At 34.1% G+C, this 25,875-nt stretch overlaps 1 protein-coding gene across 1 annotated transcript in view; it reads right to left on the bottom strand.

Annotated features, from left to right (window-relative positions):
* Positions 1-25,875, bottom strand: part of LOC117230204 (lachesin-like) — a 94,594-nt gene that overhangs the window by 57,063 nt on the left and 11,656 nt on the right. The gene's annotated exons all lie outside the window — the stretch shown is intronic.

Here is a 25,875-nt window from a genome sequence, read left to right as displayed (position 1 = left end):
AGAAAAATAAATAGTTTCGTTACATTAATATTAAGTACCTTTGCACATTTCGTACCCTTTTATTCTGATGAAGTAAAATGTAAAGAAAGAATAAAAGCAAGATAACGAAGGAAACTCTATCTTACTTTCTATTCTTCTCTGTTATAAAAAATCTAATAAAAGAAATTAAATAATTATACAGAAAATGACAATCATTATCTACTATTCCATATTTGATAAAGTCTGTAAATGCTGTCAATTAGAAAAGAACTCTTTGGTTCAAACATCTATATCTAACATTTTTTCCCTTCAAAATACTTTTACGAAATGACAGTTATTGATTTTTATCGAACTTTGTGCCACGTTTATCGCTGTTGGCAAGATTTCTAACACGATCAGGATTCTTGAAAATGAGGACGAATTTTATAGAGTTTCACATTTCAGATAATTCGGTGATCAATCGAACGGTTTACTTATTAACAACTAACTTCGTATTGTCTACCGTTTCCAATATAATGAGAATGCTTCAGAAATTTAAAATTTCAAAATGACGAAAGCACGTAATTACCAATAACGATTCAATAAAAGTCAAATCTTATCATGTAAATGGAACAAATTCCGTGTTGTAGCTAACCCTATCTCTGTGTTCCTGTGCACCTATAATGTGTTATTAGAGCCACTAACGTTACATTTTCTCCTTAGACAGAAAAGGATTTTTATAAAAGGAAATGGTTCGGCTTATCGGAACGAACTGGATCTTCAAGATCTTCATCAGGAAGTTCTTTTGGTTAACAAGGGTGAAGTACTCAGTCTCGATATTCAGATTGCTTCAAACATTGATTGAGCAAGCTAACTTCAAAGAGGATTTTGTTTCAACATTACAAGATCAAGGTTGAAGTAACCAGATCCAGAGAAGTTCGAAACACGGATTGGTCTTGGATACCAAACTAATGTTAAGGTAACGTATTCCAAACTGAGATTTCTGTTAAACAGCAATTTGAAGGATCAGCTATGCAGACGTACTAGTTTGTTATATGAAGCAACAAGCTACTACATTTACATATAACGGAAATTCTCTTGCCATTTGGTACGAAGTAACGTTTAGAACGATTACAAAATTATACAGCGTAAACTATACGATATACGTGTAAACTGCTTACAAATCAAGGCAACTTGTTTTTGTGATCTTTTATGAATTTGTGTAAGAAGTATCAATGTCAGTATTTACAAAGCCGAGAAATTAACGTTTAAAGATATGTTATAAAAATCACCGTCAAATAATTTTTGATACAGAAGTTTCTGCCGTTTCAAATTTCATTTCTACTACAAAACGTGAGAATAAAAGCTTGTGCCATTTGTGTTCTTTTTTTTTATATCGACTTCAACATTTTTCGTAGGAAGTTTATTTTATAAAAAGTTTCGACATTTGCATATACAAATGACATTACAGTCGTTTCTATGCAGAATTTAAAATTGTCGTTCTTTATATACCATGTACAATTGTTTACAAACTCAATACCGAGTTTAACTCAGTTTTGCAAAAAATATGACATTTTCTACACCAAGCCATAGGATTAATTGTGTTATCAACACTTTTTCGTAATTCAAACACGTATGTATAATTTAGTAAGTATAATTAAATAATTGTACTAATCGCAAGGCTACGATTATGAAATAACTAACAAAATAATACAGTCAACTGTGCACTTTGGTGCACGATAATACTCGAACAACATAATTTGTCATTTACTTTTTTAAAGGTGATTGTAAAAGCCTTCAGGTCAATAGTAACGAATCTATTTAATTCGTATCGTGATAACAACCAAAAACAAATTGGTTAAAAATTTCGTTTCTTCGAACAGCAAATAGAATGATATAAGCAAATTTGGATACGTTTATTTATTATCCATTTTTGCATTTCGTGTATGTAAATGATAGAGTATAACGAAAAATACGGATAAAAGTCGCAATTTTATACATATGTGTACGAGGAAGAGTTATTACATTTAAAGTTTGCTTACGCAAAATAAAAATTGTGCGAACAAAAATTTATCAACAATTGATCTTAAAATAAAATATCGTTCCTGTAACAAGAGAAAATATCAAAGTCATACACGTCTATTTTGATAACGTTTATATGGAAGGTAGTTCATGAAAAAATATTTGACACGTATTTTTTTTATCGACTATCTATCATATTGAAGAGATAAAAACAGCCCTCGAACCTATGGATTGGAAATATATTTTTTAGAATATTTCGTGAAGTATGAAAAATAGAAAAAACACTTTTGCTCTTAATTGATATTTTTAAACAAAGGACTCAATCATATAAGTTTTTATTGTTAAAGCTAATTTATTTCAATATACGATATATTAAAAACTTTAATATCTCGGAGTAACTTTTCTTGCCAAATAATCAATTGTATGCAGCTTTTTTAATTTGCAATTTTTCTGCAAAATTCTGCAAATTTAAGAATTCCTGCAATGTTTTCGATACATATACGTTTCAGTTATTTCCGAGAATCATTAATGAGCAGTGTCTTTCAATATTTAGCGAACGTAGGTATCATCGAAATCGCTTTAACACAGAACTTAAATTTCGTAATAAATCATATTGTGTTATTCATTCAATTTATTATTTAAGTTCTGGTACAATATGGTTTAATAAAAAAATATGATTAATATAACGTCGCATGCTTAAAAAGGAATAATTAATTATTCCGTGCACTGTATTATCAACCTTAACTTTTCTTGTCTCACTTTCCTTAAATTCCAGTTACTTTTCAAGGTGATTTGAAATAGCGGAAATATTTTAGGTAATTTCATTAGAAGTCGTACACTTACATATGCACATAATTATTAGCCATACAATAAATCTTCAAAAATAATTTTCTTAATTTTACAAGAAATCGGTTAACATGACCTTACTAATCTCAAATGGGAAACTCAAATAGTATAGGTACATAACATCGTGATGAGGTCATGATAAGAGGGGTATAGCTTTGGAATATTTTAGAATCAGTAGAGCGTTACAGCATGGTCGGCTATGGTATTCGTGCAACATATATACGCGTCTCACCAACTAGCCGTCTCTAGTTTGCAACAGGTCCCCGTCAAAGCTCGAAGTTTCTCTTGATTTTCGTGGAACACAACGAAAGTAAAGCCAGCAGCGAGCTACCGTAAGGAGCTCATCCTATTCGGCCAATCGAGTAATTAAATCCGATCGATAAACCTCTTATGATAATTCCGTTTGTTGGTACTTCGATGTGCTATAGGATCAAATGTTTGTTTATCTATGTTTGTTCAGTGTTGATTACAACTCGGATGAAAGGCGGATTAATTAGACTTGAATTAGACGGATCCACTCCGGAGACGAAAAATCACTCGATTTTGCTAATGCACTAAAAAATTGTCAACAAAATATCATATTTATTAGAGATATCTCGGTAAAAATTCATTTTCAGGGTCGACATACAATAAGATTGTTTAATAGAAATATTTATTTACTACGGCAATATAGTAACGCACTTTGCTGCAGTAATTCTTTGCTAATGTAAGCAATGACATATACTTAACGATAAAATAGCAATCCTTCTGTAGTATCGTGGACGAAAGGCCTAAGAAATATCGGGCGAACTATGAACAATGTCGCGAGAGCCGAGGCGTCGTCGGGCCCATCAATGTGTCATCGGTCTTCTCAAGTGCATAGTTTCGTGGAAAAGACCTACGTGACCCTGGCCACGAGCGCCTGCAGAACACGTGTGCGGTGGGCCTAGGAAAAAGACAACGGAATGCGGCAACGGCCAGAGCGTTAGTCGAAAAGCAGAGTGCGAGTCGAAAAGCAGAGTGCGAGTTGAGCGGAGACAGAGGTTGCGAGTGGCGTTGCCGAGAGAGTGTGGATTGCGCTGTTTTCTGTGCGTTTGGCGTGAATAGTTCAGGTTGAACAACAATCGTCTTTTTCTGTCTGATTAACATCTCTATTGTCCACTCTTTGTAAACACATTATATCACGATATTACACTTCCAACGAAAGGATGTATTCGTATCCTTTCAAAGTTTGCGAAAATTACAAGGCATCCTGAAAGTTATACTAATTCGTTAAACATATATCCCTTTCTTTTTATGTTTCATATCGTGGTGATTTGTAATTTTCAGAATGGAAGCAAATTATTGGAATTAATATCGAATTAAAATACAACTTCGATTCGTACGCGTGTAAATTCGCTTATACGCATTCTTACCGAGTTCGATAAGTACACCGATTTATATTCAAGTATTCAACTGCATATTTTTTATTTAAATGTAATTAAAAAAAATGAAATCTCGGTAGAGAATTGTTTTTGCAAGCAAGATATTATAAAAGGCATTACGCTTCCAATATTTTATATATTCTTTTGTATTGTATGGGTACTGTGTAATTTTCCACTTTCAAATCTCGCATGAACACGTAAAAATCCACGGTTCAGCAATAAGTAGCGCAACGAATTTAGTTGTGTGTGTCAGTAGGTCAGCAGTATGTATGTATGTATTAAGGTATAATATGCTTAATGGATTTTAACAGTCGAGGTATTAGCTTCATAAGAAAAGAACGATTTGGTAGAAGCTGCAGGCAGACGATGAAAAGTAGCAAGAAAAAGGAAAAAAGCAAGATGGAACGAGTAAGAAGAAGCAAGACTGACCAGATGAGAAATGGAACTGGGAATGAAAGAGTTAAAAGAAAAGAACAATCGACGGAAGAAAGTAATCGCTCGTTCAAGCTTTCTCTCTTTAGCGCCTGTGAGTAGTCTGTCTTAGAATGCTTAAATGGAAAAGAAGTGCACAGTGAGGATGCGTTGAACGGTTGTACGCGCGACGACAGAAATTCTTTCACGTTTCCCAATCGGAAAATCGGGCGATCGAACAAATGGAAAAGTCTGGTGGTGCGCGAATTGAGAATAACTGTGAAGACTATAAATCAAATGCGTTTCATACGACTCGATACGAGTTGACATGTACGAGCTTCAAAAATTTTTACTTTTACACATACTATATATTGGGTTGGCAACTAAGTGATTGCGGATTTTGTCAATACCATCTAACAAAATCCGCCATCACTTAGTTGCCAATCCAATAGCTTATCCTGCATTCAGAATGTTTTCCGTGTATTTGCGAATGTTTTTCATACTGCTGCGGACAGCAAGATTGGATGAACGTGGAAAGGTGGTTAATAATTCCAGAAAGTAATGCTATTATCGATAACTGAACGGCAAAAATCTTTGAAGTTAAATTTTTAAATATTCTAAAACATTGACATTGGCTAAAAGCAATTTCGCAGAATTCACGATACTGTTGCTTCGTTTCTATTAAGTTTGTTTGAATGATTTCAGATGACGTAGTATAGAAAAATATCTTACGTATGATGAGAATTATTGATAATTAATCGATTAATACAAGTAAAGTAATTACCAAGTAAAGATTTAAAAATGTTATTTGAACGTCGCATGATAACACATGTGCACTTCGATATTGCCTGTAGTTAAGTATTTCGAAAAGACTTTGCAAACAGATCATTGCACGATTTTTTGTAAAAACGGTCGGGCTACGGTTAAAGCTTGGCTGTAGTTGAGTGGACGGTTCGTAGATACGCGGAAAATAAGAGTTTCTGCAATTGCTGGCCGGTTGGTAAATACAAGGTTAACTCGTAAATAACTTCAACTGTACTAAATGGTATGTTGGGTAAAAGCCTCGCCCTAACTTTTCCCACACAACCAAGTTGTCAAAAATAATTCCCGTTTCATGCCCGAGTTACGCCAAGTGACATTTTCCTCGATACGTTATCAACGACAAATATTTATTTCTTGAAAAGATATTAATATATCACGCGATACGATATTGCAATCCCACGTGAAAGTCTCGTTAGGGAAATTTGACGAAGATAAAACCCTTGGCGAGTAATAAGTTTATCATTTCTTTTCAGCAAGAAAATGGAATTTATTCATGCTTCTTTTTACGTTTAATCTGTATTGCTAGTTATACCAGCAGAAATTAAGTTTCGTATCTTTATTAGATTTGAACTTGATTCGAGCCAATTAATCGGTGAGAAACGTAGAAATCGGGCCTGCTCGAAGAGACTTTCGAGATTTGCTCGGTTAAGAGCGGAACCTCTTGAATCTATCAACTACGTAATTAGAGGTGGTCGATCGATAAAATTAAGAAAATAAAACGCATGGCAGACTCCTGAAAATAGACGCCTTGCATCTCGCCTTTAATCATTTGATGTACGATATTACGTAGACGGTACGTACTGCATGAACGGTGCAATTTAAACTATGATTTTAACAATTTCCATAATACGATTGGATTCTTCAAATAATCCGCGTTTCTAACCTTTGAAATATTCTTAATATTTATCTGTTGTTTGTTCCGGTTTTAAATAATTGTCATTTCAATAATGAACAAAAAAAATTCGCTATAAAAATTGTGAAAACTTTGACTCGTTGTACGTATAGTGCAGCGCAATATAAACGACTGCGATGCCGCGAACTTCGAACGTGGCAATGAAACATTTATAAAATGCATAGGAAGAAACTTTTTGGTTTAAAATAGTATGCACGTCTGGCAGACCGACCGAATGTCAGTCCTTAATTAATTTCCTGTGCACGGCCTTAATTAATCCACACGATTGAAAGGAAATTCGAAATCAAAGGAGAAAGCAGCGTGTAACTTGTTTATTGAATTCCTACGTCGTACTGCGGCTAAATGCGAGAGAATGTTTAAACTCGCAGAAGTGAATTAAGAGTATCGTGTAACCAAAGGAAGTTTCAGAGTTTCAAGAAATTAGCAAAGTTTGCACCGCGCAATACCTTCCGCTTTCCCTTCAACCCTTCTTCACTTTGTCGAACACGAAAGATATCGCGGTTCAATGCTTCCAAATAAGGCCGAGTCAAGGCAAATAAAATTTCCTTGTTATTTCTAGCTGGCGGAGAACTTGGACAAACGTAATATTTTCTCAATGATAGCTCATGAGATACTTCTTCCCTATGGTTATTACACGTAATAGCTCTGAGCACTGAGTACGATTTACCTACTCGTATCAATGTTTATTCCTACGAAATTGTACGTCTCTTTGTACGACTAACGAAGGAAAAATAAAAGAAAAATACGTGAAAATGTTATTAATCCTACTTTATTATCTGTGGTGATATTTATAATTTATGAACTCGCCTGTACGTATAATGTGCAATTCACAATTACATGGACTTAATGTACATGCGTTTGTTCGCTATTAAATCGTGCATAAATTTCGGCTTTATGACAGTAGATATATACGGTATATAAACAGTATATATTTTAATGACACAAAGAGTTCAAACATTCGACCAAGCAACTATGTACTCGCCATGTGTTCAGAACTCCTGTTTGGCAGCATAAACTCGGGAATTGTTGTATCCCATCGTACACCCGGGGTCTAAGCTACTTCAACTCTATCCAGTCGAAGTTCTGTACCTGCGATTTTCTCTTTCTCAGACCGATGTTTCGTTAACGCCAGCATACCAATTAGCAACTTATCTATCTTTTCCTATAAATAACAAAATTTGTACGGATATTTTGTATCGAAACGTAGGCAAATAGCTAATCAGGATCCAGTTTCTTACGTCTTTTGAGAATATCATCTTGCATCAGTCTTGCACTCTAAGACTTATTTCGATTTTTGTATTCTTAAATCGTGCGACAACCAAACAACCAACCGAGGCAACGCGAGAGACGAGATAATACGACTCTTTGTAATTTTCTGTTATAAATAACTCATTTAACGAATTGGCTTATAAAATACAGACTCGAAATAAATGAATTTTCTAATATCTTTTCAATTAAACAAAGAAGATCCGATCAACTTGTACGGTACATTTTAGTCATAAATCGTACGTTTTCATTTGTCAAATATAACAATACATTGTAACTATAACATTTGATATTGATTTATAAATTCATAATGATTCACGTTTCTTTGATACTTCAATGATTTACGTGACATTAACAAATCTTTTGCCCAATCACGAACATGTTGTTACATATTCCTATTACTCTTGTAATTGTTTTATCAATCCATATTATGCGGCAGGTTATTGTTCTTCACTATGTCGCGTCGGAATAAAGGAACAATAATACATGATTTTTTTATTATGAGTAATAGCACTGGCGCGGCATTTAATTCTCTTTCGTATTTTCGGTATTCATTGTATAGTATGTAGTACAATATATATATATATTTTTTTTTTACAATTTATATAAAATTGTAAGTAAGTAAGGTTTCGAAAATGTTTTGATATTGGTCACAAAAATATGAAATAAAAAAGATATAGTTCCCATTTAAAAATATAATCACAACCATCGCAGCTTTTCAAGACCATTGCAAGGTAAAATAATGTTGTATCATACATAACTTTCGAGATATTTACGTGTTTCCAGATAAAATGGACACGTTGTATATCTCTCATAGAAAAAAGACTAAAAAGAAAACACTTCAGTGACCTCGCTAAAGAAATAAAATAGTCAAACTCGAAGATGGTATCCCGCTGAGGGTGGCCATCCACATGTTATTTAGCAATTAAGCTAGAAAAATTTACAAAATGTCCAGTTGGACAAATTGTAAAGTACAAATTAAACAATAATAAAAAAAACGCTGTAGATACATTTGACACAGATAGAAAGGTCGATTGGAACCTCTTCTGCAAGATTTTATTTTAATGATTGGTCTATAGAATGGCACATATAATTGCAATTATTATTCCGGGAATATTTAACGGTAACTGTTGTACCTATTTTGGTTCGTTTCCTTCCGAAATTTTACAAATCTAAGAATCTTCTAAATATGTATTTTAAAAGAGTAACCTCCATTCATCCTGGGGAAAGGAAGTATGGAATTAACAATTTACGACAGAAAAGTAACTTTTGCCTAAAATATCTTTTTACGAGTGTCACAAATTGTAATCGTTATAAATTCATCGATCTGTAACATATTTTTCAGTTTCAATTTGAGTTTTGAGTAATAGTAATTAAAGCCGTATTATAGTTTAAACATTATGATCGTAGTATTTTAATAAAAGTTGTGGACAGAAATCAAAAATAATAATAGTTAACGCACTAAGTTTTAAGCTTGATAATTACTGAACAGCAATAACACGACACTCTGTATATACATACATGTGTTTCTAAGTACGCACTTACTACTGAGAAGTTAATAAGCACATATATAATATTCTACTATAATACTATCGTCAATTCAAATTTTCACAATGACTTGGAAATCTTTCGTCCTGATTCCATGAAAGTTTCCATTTCAACTTGAAATACGATGTGACTTCGAAGTAAGTACTATAAGATAAGTAGTAAATAAACTATAACAAGTAGTATAAAGTACTCACTGCAAACATGCACGCACACACATACACACACGCCCATGGACATCCCTTTTGGCCTAAGCCTACGTGCCTCACAAGGACTGCACGTGGCTACCAGCTTGCTACTCGTTGCCTGCTAAGCTTAATTCTAAATAGAAAACTATCAGTGGTCGGTTCTCATCACCGATAGCTCTGTTTCCTTAAAACTACCTACAATGTAACGCTTATCCTAACTTATACAACATTGCAATATCGTTATTTTAATTAGCGCATACGCATAGGTTACAATTAATATCATCCATCTTTCCGAAAGACTAATATAGTTACGCAAACATTCTGTATTATTGTGAAATGATACAGGAAGAGAATTGAACTTGCTATTCAAATATTATAATATATAATAATATAATATATAATAAAATAAATGTTATTGAAATATTATTGAATTGGGAATGTCACTTTAATTCTCGATGTATTGTGTTCTTATTGAATTATATTATTTAAATATTATAATATATAATGTATAATAAAATAAATGTTATTGAAATATTATTGAATCGGGAATATCACTTTAATTCTCGATGTAAAGATATCAAGTAAACTGTTGCATTGGAAAGAAGAGAAGACGAAGCGGAAGCAATAGTTGTGCCCGTAAATATCTCTATAATAACGGTATAATGTAATAGATGCTGAAGCATAAGCTAAACGTAACAGAGAATGGAATAAAAGATCAGGGTGAGTACTAACGTTATTGGTCATAGGAAGTGAACAAATGTTACGCGTCCATGGTGATATCGCGCGTATTGGCGACAGTAACATCTTTTAATACTTGCGATGAACGAGTGTTTTTATATTCCGCTACAGTTTAATATCTACGAATTTACTTGCGTCGTCGTTTCTCTTTTCTCTTCCTTCTTTTCCTTTTTTCTTCTCTTGTTTCTCCTGCTCGTCACCGAACGGCCACTCGAGGTACTCGTAAAACGGATAAAAATCGTGGCGCGATGCAACACCGGTGAAGCATTTCCTTTTTTTTCTGCTTCCCTTCCGATCACGAGAGCCATTAAGCTTTTCTACTAGACTGTATCAAGTGTCTACTAATATAGGTTCCACTAAATCATTCACGCTTCCTGCGTTCGTAAAAAATGTACCAATCCACGCACCCTGCGCTGTTTGCAGCGCCTTAAAAAAGAAAGGCAAAAATACGTGTCGTACGCGTTGTATTAGCGAGCGTGCGACATTTGTTTCGCGTTACTGATTTACTCGAACAAAAATACGAGGAAATTATGTATATCCATATGGAAATATACGCGGGCCATTAAGCTACAACGAATAAACGTGACAGGAAATTTTTAATTGACGAAAAAAGACAAACGGTAGCGAGAGAACCAGGAGCGCTTCGAACGAGCGATATTGCAAATTCAATAATGCTATATACGAAAGAAAATTATGATCTCACAAGTCGTTATTTGTTATAAATACATAAAAAAGAAGACTATGGTTTTTTTTCAACGTTGTCAAAATTCATTTCTTTCCTTTTCTACAACTACCATCAGCTTCATATCGGTTAAGTTTCGCTAATTTATATTTACGTTTCCTAATGTCTCTTTCTACAATCCTCGTTTTATTATTCCGGGTTTTTAAGAATCGATATTTTAGAACGGATAAATTCTTCGTAGCTTCAAAGCGATTTGCTCATTAAGAAATTATCTGAGCACTTGAAAAGACTGTACCATATTGAAAACTTCAAAAATTGTTTTAGATAAAGCGTATCTTCCATCGAACGGGGTAAAATGCGATGGATACAATCTTTTGTAAATTGCTATATCGTTTTTGCAGTTTTCACCTTTTCTAAGCATTTTTCAGACATTTTTACTCACCTACGATACGCATCTTTGAATACCATCTGTGACTACTAAAAGCCTGTGTTCGCCAGCCGATTACAAGCTATTACCAGAGACTTTCGATAGATCATGTTATCATGGCGTATAATCTAACGAATTGTGGGCTCGCCAAAACTATTAAACGTGTGCAGATCAGCGAGCCATGGCGTCGTTACGCTCGGCGTTTCCTAGTGTGTATAGACTTGTTCAACTATAACATACATGCACGGGCCAGTAGCGTAAGTAGTTACTGCCGAATGTATTCGACGTTTGGAGAGGATTCTCAAATATACTCAAGCTGAGCCGAGTCAGATTTTTTCATCGATGTCAAATTCATCGTTAACGAATCAGAAGATTAAGTTGAACCGAATCGTACTGGGTAGGCCAACGTGTAATGCAGGGTTTTCCATGAGAGACCGTTTTTACTGTTTTTAAATCGAAAAACTTCGTAACATTTAAAAAATACACGCATGGCCTAACAGTTGAGACTTTAACGTGTGGTTAGAGAAAGACTTCATTTCATTTGTTTAAATATTTTTACTCTTTACTTCGATTCGAAGATGAACAACAGGAAGACGTATTTTCGTGCAATTATGTTTTATTATTTCATTTGATTATTTTCATTATTTTCATTTTTATTGTTTATTATTTTATTAGTGATAAAAATATGAAACAGCGCAAAAGATTGCTGATGTGTATGGTGACGGTGATGTGAACAAAAGAATGACGCGAAGACGATTCAAAAAGTTTCGTGACGGACATTTCGGTGCTATCGGTCATAAACGTTTCGGCTGACCTATCGAAACTGGCAACGATTAGATCTATAGACCAATTGAAAATAATCCACGTTATATCGCGCGTGAGTGAAATGAGGGGAACACTGAATGAGGAATATTGAAAACAATTTGTATCAACTTGATATAGTCTCGTATCGAAAATTCTTATATTACTTTTCGACCAACCCGATATAAAACTTCAGTTGAACTGACCACTTCCATAACATGCGGATCAGGCAGCCTTGGCGTATCACGCGCGAGGTATAAAAAGAATTAACACGTTCCTTTCTTTCTGATTACATTTTCATTACCCTCTCCAATGGCCGGTGTATGCTGACAAAGAATTTTCCTTTAAATTTATTTCTATATCGTAAAACTTTTTATAGAAGTATATATCTACAATCGCTATAAAATTTTTAATACATTTTTCTCAACTAAGTCAGTCAGTATCATATACAATATGACCATACATTGGAGACTGCCATTTAAAACATTGTCCAATTTCTAATGTATCTCCATTTTTAGATTGTTCGTTATGAATCACTGATTTCGAATAAATCTGTAGCTACAATTTCGTGATTTAAACACATTTTTAATGTAGTTCCTTTAACGAATCGCATGTATAATCCTATAGAGTTATTTTCTCAACTGTGATGAAACTAGTCGTGATAAGACAAAGTAAATAAATTCATCCTTTTTATATGTGTAAGTTAGTTGTTTAAGTAGTAAATAATGAGCAATTATAATAGTATCATAATAAATAATACGTAATTTTATAATTTTATTAGTTATCGTTGAACGAAAATCTAAGAAAAAGAATAAGTTAACTCTAATTATATGCACATGTGCTTACTTACTTACTTACCTTCTCCTTTGGTTCTACGTAGAAATAATTGAAAGGTAAAGCTCCATTCGTGACATGTTATTCTGACAACTATGCAAGTACTCGAGCACGCTACTCTGTGAGCTCTTCTCCGGTGCTTCACATTGATTAACAGTGGTAAAAGAGTAAAACAAGCGGAAAAATTCTAAAAAGCTTTGCATGAACAAACACAGGCAAGAGTCATTGATTGATCCGAGAGCTTCGAAGAGATTAATGGTCGTAAAAGTATGCATTTCGCTTAGAAAAACAGAAACTGTTCCTCTTTTACACGTACAACATACGCACATTTATTATGCTATTAAAATCCGTGCTATTTAATTATCTAAAATATCTATTATCTAAAATAGCTGTTTTATCTCTTTTGTGGGATTTAATTCTGTCGTGGGATTTGTGATGTATATAAACTTGTTATTTCATTTAAATATACACATATTTCATTAGATTTTCCGAAATCATATGCAATTAACAATTTTCTATCCATTTGTATATAATAATCATAATCTTCTCGAAAATAGACGAGAAAAAGTAAGAAAAAGTATGTTCCTTCTCTTGTATTACTTATAACAAGATTATACGTACTTATTATATGTATATGTTTAATTACCACATTCGCTTAATCCGCTATCGATATATCTCTGATTTAGAAAAATGTAGGTATTTTTTTTTATAAAGACACTTTGACGGTTGTTAATTCAGCACGGGAAGAAGTTAGAGAGAAAAAAGAGGCAAAACAAGTGTGAGGAAACAGATTGGTACGAGTGTATATTAAGCATATATGCAAAAACGAACATACATACATGCAACCAATCTACGTGGCATGCCACAGAGATTTGTACAGGTATACATATATAAAATGCTTCACGATCGTCAAATAAAAAGCAAAAGCATGTAGCACGAAAACATGCGTCATAAAATTCGCATTAAAAAAAGAGAAGAATATGCACGCACAGTAAAGAACGCAACGTCCTGTGACGTATTTCACGAGGGAAAAAACGGTACACAAAGAAGATCGGCGAACAATGTGACTTTAGAATAAGAACGAGCCGTACGTAGCATGTGTAGATTGGCAACGTTCAATCATTTCTATCACTTCGAGTAATCGTACTTTATCGTGCAATTTCTTTTTCAGATTCCTAAAATGTGTTTCTAACATCGCATGAAATTTGAAATTTGCGATTTAAATTTAAATATGCAAATTGGCGAAAAATGTACTATACTGATAAAATTAGAATTTTGTAGCTATACAAAAAGAACTTCTATTAATCTCATGCTACACTTTAGATGTCTCCGCATCCTTTTTTTATATTATTTTTTATTTTTTCTAGATTCGTTGCACTTAATTAACATTGAAAACAAGTTTGCGCCACAGTAATTAATTTCGAATTCCCGTAAAAGTTTAATCAGAAAGTTTTACCGGTTGCACGAAGGAGTATCATGAAAGTGTCTTTTTAAGACGCCGTAAAGGCCGAAGCGACGAGTGAACTTAAAGATATGGAGGAGTAGATGCCAGCACCTTAATCTTTCCTACGGAAAAGTTTCTCTCGTCGCAAATCTTTCCTCGCACTTCGTCTTCTATTCCCCACCTTTTCCGCAGGGAATACGGCAACGAGCGTGTAAATCAGGAGACATTCGACTTTTTAAACAGATTACGCTATTTTCCGGGAATGCGATGAATGTTATACCATACGTTTGCTACAGCGTTCGAGAAATTGAAAAATTTCACGAAAGCGGTCGCTGTTTCTTCGTTATTATATCAATTTCGCACAGCGAGAAGCCAACCGAGACACAGATACTATTTGCAGGTACATGTTTTTGAGCCATTGCTCGAAATCAAGTCTTGCGCAGATGGAGTCAGCTATTATATATGGTATTAGCTAATAGATGGCAGAAGATTATTAAACAAAATAATATGTAATTGCTTTAATTGCATTATCGCAAGATATTGGAATAAAATTCGCAATTTATATTGGAGTATGTTTATGATTTAACCAACAACCCAGGCATTTTTCTCGTGCAAAGGCCAGATAATATCAAATGTTTGACGACGTTTGAAAATATATTACTCCTAATAGATAAAGTTTGACACGTCTACTAATCATAAAAGCCATAAATTTAATGATCTAGTCGCTATTTATTGCCAATCGTATTTCAGTTAGTTCTATCTGTTCGTTATAGTTGGATTATAGTAAATGATGAAACACATAGAATTGTGATATATCGTATGAGGCTACGCAAATGCAATAAATGTAAAATATATCAGCGTTGTTCGATAAGTTTTACCAAAACCTACCATGTTCGATAATGAAAAATAATTATGTGAATTATGTATAAATGATGGAAATGACAATTTCTTCGACAAAGTTATTAAGAATTCGTACGAAAAAGTAGAGCGAGAAAAAGAAGAAGATGGGACAACAATTATTCGATAATGAAGAAAGATTTGAAATATAAATTTGATGTAAATTAAATACTTTCCGTTCGCTGCCTGTCAAAATTCTATAGTCATAAATTATGCATAATGTTAATGTTGCATCTTCGAGCCTAATAAATCTTTCAGCATACGGCGATCTAGGTAGTCGTAAATCGTCTTTCAAATTGTCAAGTCCGCCATCCCTTGCACTCCAATACACCCATTGTTCACCACTGGTAAAGCGCACATAACTCCAGAACCAATTGCAGAACCACATCCCAACGTCACTCTCTCGGCCAACTAAACGGTTACAGACTTTCGAAAATCGCAGAATGTCACCCCTTATTTTCTTCTGTGTCGACAGCATGCTTATCGTCCAATTGTCACCGTATAAGAAATTTTTCTAACTTTTCACCTGATCATCGAACGTCGTATACTCGTCCCAAATTGTTACTCAATCTTATTGCGATAGGTTTCATGATAACGTCACGCTACCGTTATCGTTACACAACATCGATACTAGAACAGGAGATACTAGAACGATCTGCAAACTACCATCGAATCATAGCAACGCCCCAAGTAACTTGCACATCGTATGATTTATTCTCAGGCATCTGATCTGAGGGTTTATGATATAACATATGCGCCAGTTTTAAATGGAAATATTTCACTTTCATAAAATCACGGAGCAAGAAGGTAAACACAAACGTAACAGAGGATTAACTGATGAAGGAAACGAAGAACAGGTGGAGAGTCGAAAATCCTTCTGAAAAGAGGTTACTCAGAGGATTTCTCAATTACCAGAGTGGAATGTGTGATGAACTGAAGAACAGAGACGCTAGCAGGACGAACGAGCGACCGAGCCGAAAGTAGAGGAGTGACAAGCAGCCCGACGGGATTTTAAGCTCAAGACGTCACGGGAGTTTAGTGAAACGGTTAAAGGAGCGACCTAACGAGAAGTCCCTTTGTCCCAAAGGATAACCTTCCTCTCCATTAACTGGTCCACGCGATAAAGTCCCTGATGTATCAAGGAATCCCCAAAGAACAAATTAGGCAAATCCTATTTCAGATCGAATTTCCCCACTATGCTAATTGTAGAAACATTGTGATCACGGCGTTATACAGAGCGTAACAGAATTCTCGATACAAACGTGGACGAGGCGATTCTTCGTACAAAGAAAAGGCAATATTGTAAACTTTTTTTGTACGATGTTTATATCATTTATTTTATAATCGAGAACTATAAATAGAATACAAATCTATTTGCTTATTAGTAGGACAAGACAAGTTCATTCTAAGATTTTAACTTGCTTTTGTATCACGAAATCCATTGTATTTCGTACATTCCTACGATGAATAATTTATATATGTGTACGTATCCTATCTTTCTCTTTAAAACGATCTTGAATCAATATATTGAATGAAACTAAATGTATTATACTATAAATGGAAAGAAGCTTATTTGCATTTTTCAATAAAATATAATTTTTATTTTTAATTTAAATTTAAGTTCGTTTGGAACACTATAAGTAACTGTTACTATATGAAATTTTAAATTTCTATTAATTAAATATTGTTACAAAACACTTGTAACTATTACACTTTTTAAATGCAAACAATGTATTAACATTTTTTTAAGGGATCCGACAGTAATACGAATTTTACTGAAGAGACGTTTAACGATTCTTTTCTCTAACTGTTTTATATGATATGGCCTTCGAACGTATCAGGGTAATCCAAAGGAAGAATTAGGTAAGCTTGGCGTAAATGCTAAGAGCTTATAGTGAAGTATGAGACAATCTGATATGAAGCACCATTTGTCTCCTATTCCAACTTTAAATCTCACGTGGTTTCTATACTTATCTGTTATCTCTTCTATTATTTATTTTATTTATTTACTTCTACTTTCCCTCTTCCATTTTCATATTCCCTTTAGTTTCTTAACATTGGATATGCAACAATTTATAAATATCCTCTAAATTTATATTCTCTTTGCTCCTTCTGCATTTGTTACATTTTTTTACAATGTCTCTCCCTTTCCTCCTCTTTTCCCCTTTCCTTCTTTTTCCTTTGTACTTATACGTTGGCTCGCGAAAGTATTCCTATACTTGTCATTCATGAACATATTAAGTTATACTATAAGGAACATTTTAAGATTTCATTAGTACTATAAGTAAGTTATAGTATATATAATTATTAAGATTCTGGAAATGTATGCAGAGGTTACAAAAGTCCCAATATTCGGTGGGATCATCCTCAACACGTTTATGTGTTTAAGGTGACCCACACCGTAGGTGATAAAAGGAGTAGGGAATAAAGTGATTCACACTGTATACTAATTTTTTATTACATATAAGTTTGCAGTAAATATTTTGCAATTCTGCACCTTCAAATTTTGCCATTATAATCGTGGCAGTCGCGGTCTCATTATACCATTGATCAAATACCAAAATGTTTTATCACAATATTTATTGCAATATGCGCATACAAATTTTCTACGCTGTGTGCGACCATTTTTATGGGCCACTGTATACACATTCATACGTATGTCTATTTTCGCGCAACATGTGCGTGTGATTAAAGATTGTTCGCTAGTAGGAAAATCCGGTATTTTCATAGCAGCAGCATCTTGCTTTTGGGGAAAAGGAGGACAGAAGAGGCCATTATATCTTCCGCACGAATAAACGTAGGTATCCATCTAGGCGCTTCCTAGAGACCCAGGAAAAGCACGAAAGAAAGAAGACGTGGAATTAATTTTGATGCTGTCAGTTCTCTATCCCGTTTCCTTCGAAGCTGAGTTATAATTTAGCATCATACCGAGTGCTAAGCGAGTGGATAAGACCGATGAAAGTGCAAATCGGAATGCAGTATTTTAAACTGACCTGGATTTTCTGTTTCACTGATAGAAAGAATATTTCGTTTGCTACTTTCAGAGTTTCCGAATGATCGATATTTAAATAAGTAAGATGTTACAATCAGGTTGTTAAGAACCAATGTGTCAAAAAGTGGAGCAAAGATTTACACAAGGCTATATTTAATTCTTTAGTCAAAGCTATTTAAATATTGACAATTCAATTTTGATGGAACAAATGTCCGTAGCGAATAATACGAGTATATTCTTCGATATATTTCTTTCCTACATAATCCTATTGTTAAACTTGTAAACACTGATCGATCAAATTCGATAACTCTAAATTCCGTCGGTCAAACTTTTCTCTTCCTTTTTTTAAATAAATAAAAGCTTGTGTTATTTTGTTGCTATTTAATTTATATCATGTCAAATTTCCTTTCTCCTCTGTTCCAAGAAGATATATATGTCTACTTCTAAAATATAACCGAGTTTGATCGAAATCTTCCGCTATTTTGTTGTGGTATTAGGAGAATGAGATGATCAGCTTGACTCAAATCCGATAGAACATGGGAACGAAATTAATTAACGAGAAGAAGCCAGAAAATAAAACTAAGCTTCGAGAAGCGATAAAATTATAATATCGCGGAAGAACTTTCAATAAATCGCAGGAATCTTGTAACGTCAATGTCACAATGCGTTAAGGCTGTCATACACGGAGCAGCAAGATATCAGACGATATAAATACTAAGTAAAAAATTGTTTGCTCCGTTTACATTGACATTATCGAACACTTTTATTTCTGCCAACAAAATACTTTTTACTTTCCTATTGTCTTACTTTTACCAATAAATAAACATTTTTAGGATCCATATTGGATAAATTAATCTCTCCATATGTTTTATATTTATGCAATTCCTATTAACTTTCCGCCGGATTGCGTAATCCATTTTATATTTTAAAGACAAGATAATATATCCTTTTTATTAATACGTCAAATATATGCGGATCGGACGTGTTCATGAAGAGTAATGAATTTTTAACAAACTAATCGATTCGGAAAATATACAGAAAAATAGGAAAATTGAGAATGCCTGGTCGATGCATTCTGTATCTTCTTATCACCGTGTATGTGACGCGTAATTCACAAAACATGTTCGAGCAATTTGAATGATTCTGTAACAGTAACAAGACTGGCGCATCAATCACAGTGCGAGTTAAAATTAGGCGCGCAAAACCAATGGCTACTATAAATTCATAAACGTCGCTTTGAATGAGATGAATTTTGGTAACAGCGGTTAGAAGCATCAACGGAGCGGGAGAAAAATTTTGCTCGGCCGGAACCGTTTTATAGTGTCGTATACGCAAGCTACGACGGAAATTCGTGAAATTGGTTTCGCGATGATACCGTCGTTACCAACACTGTAATAAAACGGTGGTGGCCGACAGTAGCAGGCTCGACGCGACACGAGACGACGAGATGCTGCTAAAATTTCGGAGACGACATAACCCAAATCAGTCAGTACTGCAATTGCGACAATGCCGATGGCTGTGAGTCGTGGAAGGAGGACGACAGACGGCCATGCTTGACGACAGAAATAAAGAAGAGAAAAACGAAAAGGAAAGGAACGTGAAAAGGCAACCAAACGTTATATCGGACGAGCGAGAGAGAACAGGCAGAGAAAAAGAGAACACTCCGGGCGAAACATCACGTTCGACCTCACATCGAACCAGAAAATTGTACGATGCGCAAAACAGACTCGAACCAATTTTTTTTCCTTCTTCCTTCCACCTCTTATCTCTCTTTCTTTTTCTATCTCGTCCCAAATGTAAGCCCTTTCTCGCTTCTCCGGTAGCAGCCTAGCGGAACTAGCGAGCTTCAAAACGAAAATCTATGCAATCACGGTTATCGCTGTTTGCTCGCCCTTACCGGATTTCAGAATCGAAAAATTGCACTGGGGATCAAAGAGCCACTTTGATCAACGAAATAGATAAGTGCGCGATCCCTTTATGCATCGTTAATGAATTTTGGATCCTCGGCGCGAGAAATCGAGCAAATCGCCCGGTGGAAACTTTAACTCGAATATTATGATTTTCAAACGTCGTTATCGAAAGCGCTACTAGCAAATTCCATTACACGGACATATTTGTATAAAGCGATTTGAACGTCGACGGATACAATCGCGATCATTTTAACTTTTCTAGGTTTATTCTCGATAGAATCCTGTAAGATAATCTGGTAGATGTAGAAAGATATAACGTAATCGCATATTCCTAGTCATAATTTATGATGGCAATCTGCCAATAACATTCCATTTATAGCACTTTATTTATATTTACATTCCTGTTGTTTAATTTAGCCGTGGCCCCTTATGGAAAGCCTAAGAGCTCATTGTGAATAAATAAATATCCACGCATAAAATTATATCAAGAAGCGAGCGTTAATGATATAATCAAATTTGAACTATTCTAGATTCTAATTTTATTTCATTACATTGTACGGTACTTGACTAAATCACGCGAAATGATGTCTATTTGTAGATAAGAAAATGCAATGAATATATCGCAATCGAATATCGCGTCAAAATAATACAGAAAGCTTTTTACGATCCATAATTTCGTAAAAAATACGAAAAAGATCTATTTGTAATTACGTAACAAGAATATTCACTCTTCGTATCTTTAATTGTTAACGAACTCACGTTTACTTAAGTACATTATTAACGACGAAATGAGATATTCTAAGTTACCTTCTTAAGAATTAAAATGGTGATCATCGAAGTTATCAGTTCCTATCTACATCGACGTGGATATTTTTATCATTCCTGAAAGCAGAGCTAGAAATATTCATCCTCCGGAGAGTTCGATTGATCGGTTATACGTTTCCGAATGTTTTCAAGTGTATGAGAGTGGCGAACTTCGCTAATCTTGAGAGATAATAAGCGAGGCGAGGAGACCAGAACTACGCTGGAACTTCTTCCGCAGAAAAATTCGTTGTGAGATAATCCAGCACGAAAGTGGTAATGGAGCAACCGCATAACGTCCTTGTTGAAGATATTGTTGGTTATTTAATCGTAATCGTATCATCGTATCATCTAACCTAATTAAGATGCATTTAACCTGAATATTCTAATACGGTCCGTGGGTGGCATTGCATACATAGTTTACTTATAATTTGTCAACGCTAGCAATCTCAATTATAAAGTTAGCAGTCTCATTACTTTTGAAATAGGCGGCGTATAGTTAGTTTAATACGTTACACACTCGACATATTATACGTTATATGTACACTGTGTACGATATACACAAGCAGGATGTCCCAGTACGGGTAGTACAACCGAGCGTAGGTGGATTCCTTGTGAAAAAATAAATCGAAAGTGTAGAATAACGATTATTTGTTCGCAGCTTGGGTCTTGAGAAAATGAAGCTCGAAAATTGGTCGCGTGCTTCCTTTGCACTTGTCGCGCTTTAACTGCACTATAAGCAATGCTGTTAGATTGCCTTGTACCTGTATTTACAATCGAGTAAGCGATGTTACGCTTGGTCTTGGTGGAACGGCGATCTCAGCTGCAAAATTGAATCTTTTTTATGGGATTGTATCAAAGAATTTGTGTATGCCGTAGAGTATAGAAATTGTAAACGATTAATAGAATATAATAAATTCTTCCCGACATACTTCACACTGACTATCCATAAATTTAAACAAACACCGGGAAGAATTAATTTTTACATGTAATGTACGTCAAAGGATTATACAGGGCATTTGGGCAAGTGCGAATTCGAAATTCATTGGCAACAATTTCGTGATCTCGTGACTTGACGAGCAACAATTCGTTCGCGACAAAATGAACGATAATTGCAGCAATTTCTTCGTTAAGCTAAACATTGATTTCACTAAAATGTAGTATTAATTAGTATTCTTCATAATATTGTCAAAATACTAACGTAGAGTACGATCGGATAAATCGAAATTGTGGCAAGTGCTTAAAAAATGTTCAATCTGGATTTTCTCGGAAACGAAGCCGCGAACAAGAAATCGCTAATCTTTGTTTTCGATTTATTTCGTCGCGAGGAATCCACCTATTCCCGGTTGTACCGGGTCGCAGAAACGCAATCGAATTTCGAAGATCAAATACAAATCTTTTTTTATAATACAATAAAATTAATCCTTCCTACATACAGTGTGTCCGTTTTATCTGGAAGCACGCTAAGTATCTCGAAAACTATGGTTGATATAATAAAAAGTTTGCAGCAAATGTTGTATAATTTCGATGGGGACATATGCCGATATTTATTTCATCTTGCAATAACCTTGAAAAGTTTGGGGAAAGGAAAGCTTCGCGGTTATACAGGATGGTTGGTAACTGGTGGTACAAGCAGAAAGGGGGTGATTCTACGCGAAAAAAGAAGTCGAAAATATAGAATAAAAATTTTTCGTTTGAGGCTTTGTTTTCGAGAAAATCAACTTTGAACTTTCGCTCGGTACGCGTGCGGTACGTTATAACAGATCTCACTGTAGATCATTGTCTCGATGGAAAAATTAAAAAAAAAAAATTAAAAAAGAAATTTTTATTCTATATTTTCGACTTTTTTCGCGTAGATTCACCCCCTTTCCGCTTGTACCACCAGTTACCAACCACCCTGTATTATTAAATGGGAACCACACATATTTCTGTTCCTTATTCTTGTGGTCGACATCGAAATATATTCAAAACACTTCTCACTTGTATTTTTGCATAAATCACTGTCGAGATATGGAATCTCAAACTTGATATACCGCGATTCTGCTGACATTGGCGTGATCCAACGTACGCCACGGTCAGGTAGCTCGGCCAGACTTTATAATTCATCGTAAGGCACTGAAAATAGCTGATTGTGTCTATACGTTTGTTTGTACTAGCTACTGTTCCCAAAACGATTAGTCGTTTGTCCTTCTATATGTTTGGAAAGGAAATTTTCCATTCTTCTCAAAAATTAATATCTCTATAGTAGTTTTTTTTACAAAAAATACGAGTAACGTTTTGAAAATGTTTTCACGTCGATTAGAAAAATATGGAATAAAAAAGTTATAGTTCCCATTTAAAAATATAACCGTGACCTCTACAAGGGCTTTTCAAGAGTATTGCAAAATATTGTTAAATAAATATCGGCATATGTCCCCTTTGAAATCCTACAACATTTGTTTTAAACATAGTTTTCGAGATATTTTCGTGTTTCCAAGATAAAACTGATACATTGTGTACATAGTATAGATTACAGTATTGTTATTATTACAATACAGAAAGTAATTCTTTCTGTCGTAAATAAACGTACAAAATTAATATTTAACTGTATTGGTTAATATATCGCTTACGATCATAAATACGACGGTAAATAGAAAAATAAAATTGCACAAAATATAACAAAGGCTACCGTATCGTTATCGCAACGAAGATAACAATTGTTTTTAATTCTCCCGCTTTCCGGATTGACATTATCGATCGGAAGGAAATTGAACAGCCCTATAAACCTTAATTACAATAACTTCTGCTAAAATAAAACGCTCTTTGTGCGCTTACCGTTGCACGTAATTACTTTTGTCCACTGCATATTTTTCTACGTGCACCTCGACGTAGAATTTCATAAACAAATTTTGACTATAAAGACTTCATACATTGTTCTCTCGCCAGTATGTATTTCGTATGCATTTAAATAATCGAATTCATTAATTTTCTTTCACAATTTCCAATATTTAGCTTCATTTATTGAAAACTGAAAACAATTTATAGCGATATATGTAACAGCAGCATTGTAAAATGGTAAAAAAGAAAAAATTACGCGATTACTTATTTTCCTATTTAAGTAACTGGAACGCGAGTGTATGGTCGAACAGCGTAAATAAAATTCATTTTTTCAAATTATGATTTAATTGTGGCAATATATCAAACATTTCTGCTTTATTCTACTACGCTTTTCGAAACGAATTAGTAACTTTAATTGCTCAGTGTGAAAATGCTCCAATCAAACCAAAGACTTCACAAGTCGGTAAAACATTTATGTTGTGCATTTAAGTATACAATATACATGGTATGATTACAGCTACATTTCACAAAAATACAATACAATGATATTGATAGTTCTCTCTGTTAATTTTAGTTGATCTGTTTGCCAGATTTAGAGAAACGTGCTGATCTGGACGACACGAGCGATTACTGAAGTGAACTAATTTCGAAACTAGCGGATTCTTCTGGCTTTTTATTAATTGCTTCGCGTGACAATCGCGAAATTCAGTCATTTTTCGTTTTATTATAAGTATCATTAAACATATGAATTATTACATGTAACGCACAAAGTCTCTAACTGGAAATGTTTTAGGGCTTCAAATTAGTCGTCATACGTTCCATTTGCACTCTACATCTCCAAATAAGTTTAAAGGTAATTTATTATGCAAAATTTGCTAGTATCAACTCAGTGACAATTTAACGTTTAGTTAAAAAGAAAACATATATCGCTTCGCGTACAATCAAATTAACATATTTCGACTTGTCTTTGTTTACTCAAGTATCCTGTTTGTTGAGCCACATCGTCATTTTTATTTACCTCCGGAAGCGTACTACGAGAAGTAGCTCTACATGTTTGATAATGCAGTATCAATAATATAAATAAGGCATAGAATCAGAATATATGCAGTTTCATATACAGATGTTGAATTGATTTAACAAGCTGATATTATTGATTTAGTAATTTCCAATTGATATAGAAGAAGTAACGTAGACAGGTTTCTTAAGACATAAAGAATATCATATGTTAATCTTCTTCAAATTCAATATTCATAATGAGATATTTCTGTTTGTTCCTTACATTTGTATAGTTGCTGCAGCATTGAATCTCTATTGAATGTCGATGAATGTTTTATTATATTGCAGTGTAATTAGTGCAAGTTCAAAGTGTTCCACTAATAATTTTTTCAGCGAAATTAGTAAAAGATTAACAGGTTAATATGAAATCACCCTGTAAGCTACTTTATTTATTAGGGAATATTATATCAGAAACTTTTAATTCATTGAAAAAGTAATCGATACATAATACACCATCAAATATGAGTATTGTAAATATTGAAACCACCTTTATTCAAACTACCGTTACTCGAATATTTTACTATTCATGGTGAAAGATAATGTAAAAAGAGATTTTGACAGTAAGAGATTACACCAAATTTATTATGCGAATGAAACATCTGATATTTTTAGGAGCTCGAAAATCGGCAGAAATGTAGGATAACTTAAATAGCATTCGAAGCTTCCAGCGTCTGACATTTAAACGAAGAAAGGAACTCATGAACTAATAAATTTTTTAATCATCGTTCGTTGGTCGAGCATACACGGAAACCATGGTAACTGGAAAATCCCTGTTCTTTTGTAAACTTCGTATATTTGCTGAGAATCTCAATGATAGAAGTATTGGGTACTTTCTCTTTTTACTTTCCGGTTCTCCATGGAAAAAATATCCGTTAAAAGCTAATCTGTAAATTTTTATTTTTCTTCACATCTGAAAAAGAATTTGATTTCTCCAAATAATTTTATGCAAAAAGGAAAAAGCAAAAGAAGGCAGCGTTATTCACAGACCGCATCGCCGTCGTTGTAAAAAAATTTCGATTTTCTTGCTAAGTGAAAGGCTCTACGGAGCTTTCATTTTATACTCCAACTCGCTGGCGTTTCTGCTTTCTTCGCATATACAAAT

Source organism: Bombus vosnesenskii, unplaced genomic scaffold (genome assembly GCF_011952255.1).
Source record: "Bombus vosnesenskii isolate JDL3184/JDL3185 unplaced genomic scaffold, Bvos_JDL3184-5_v1.1 scf7180000013266, whole genome shotgun sequence".
Classification (NCBI taxonomy): Eukaryota; Metazoa; Arthropoda; class Insecta; order Hymenoptera; family Apidae; genus Bombus; species Bombus vosnesenskii.
This window is presented reverse-complemented; position numbering and strand designations above follow the sequence as displayed.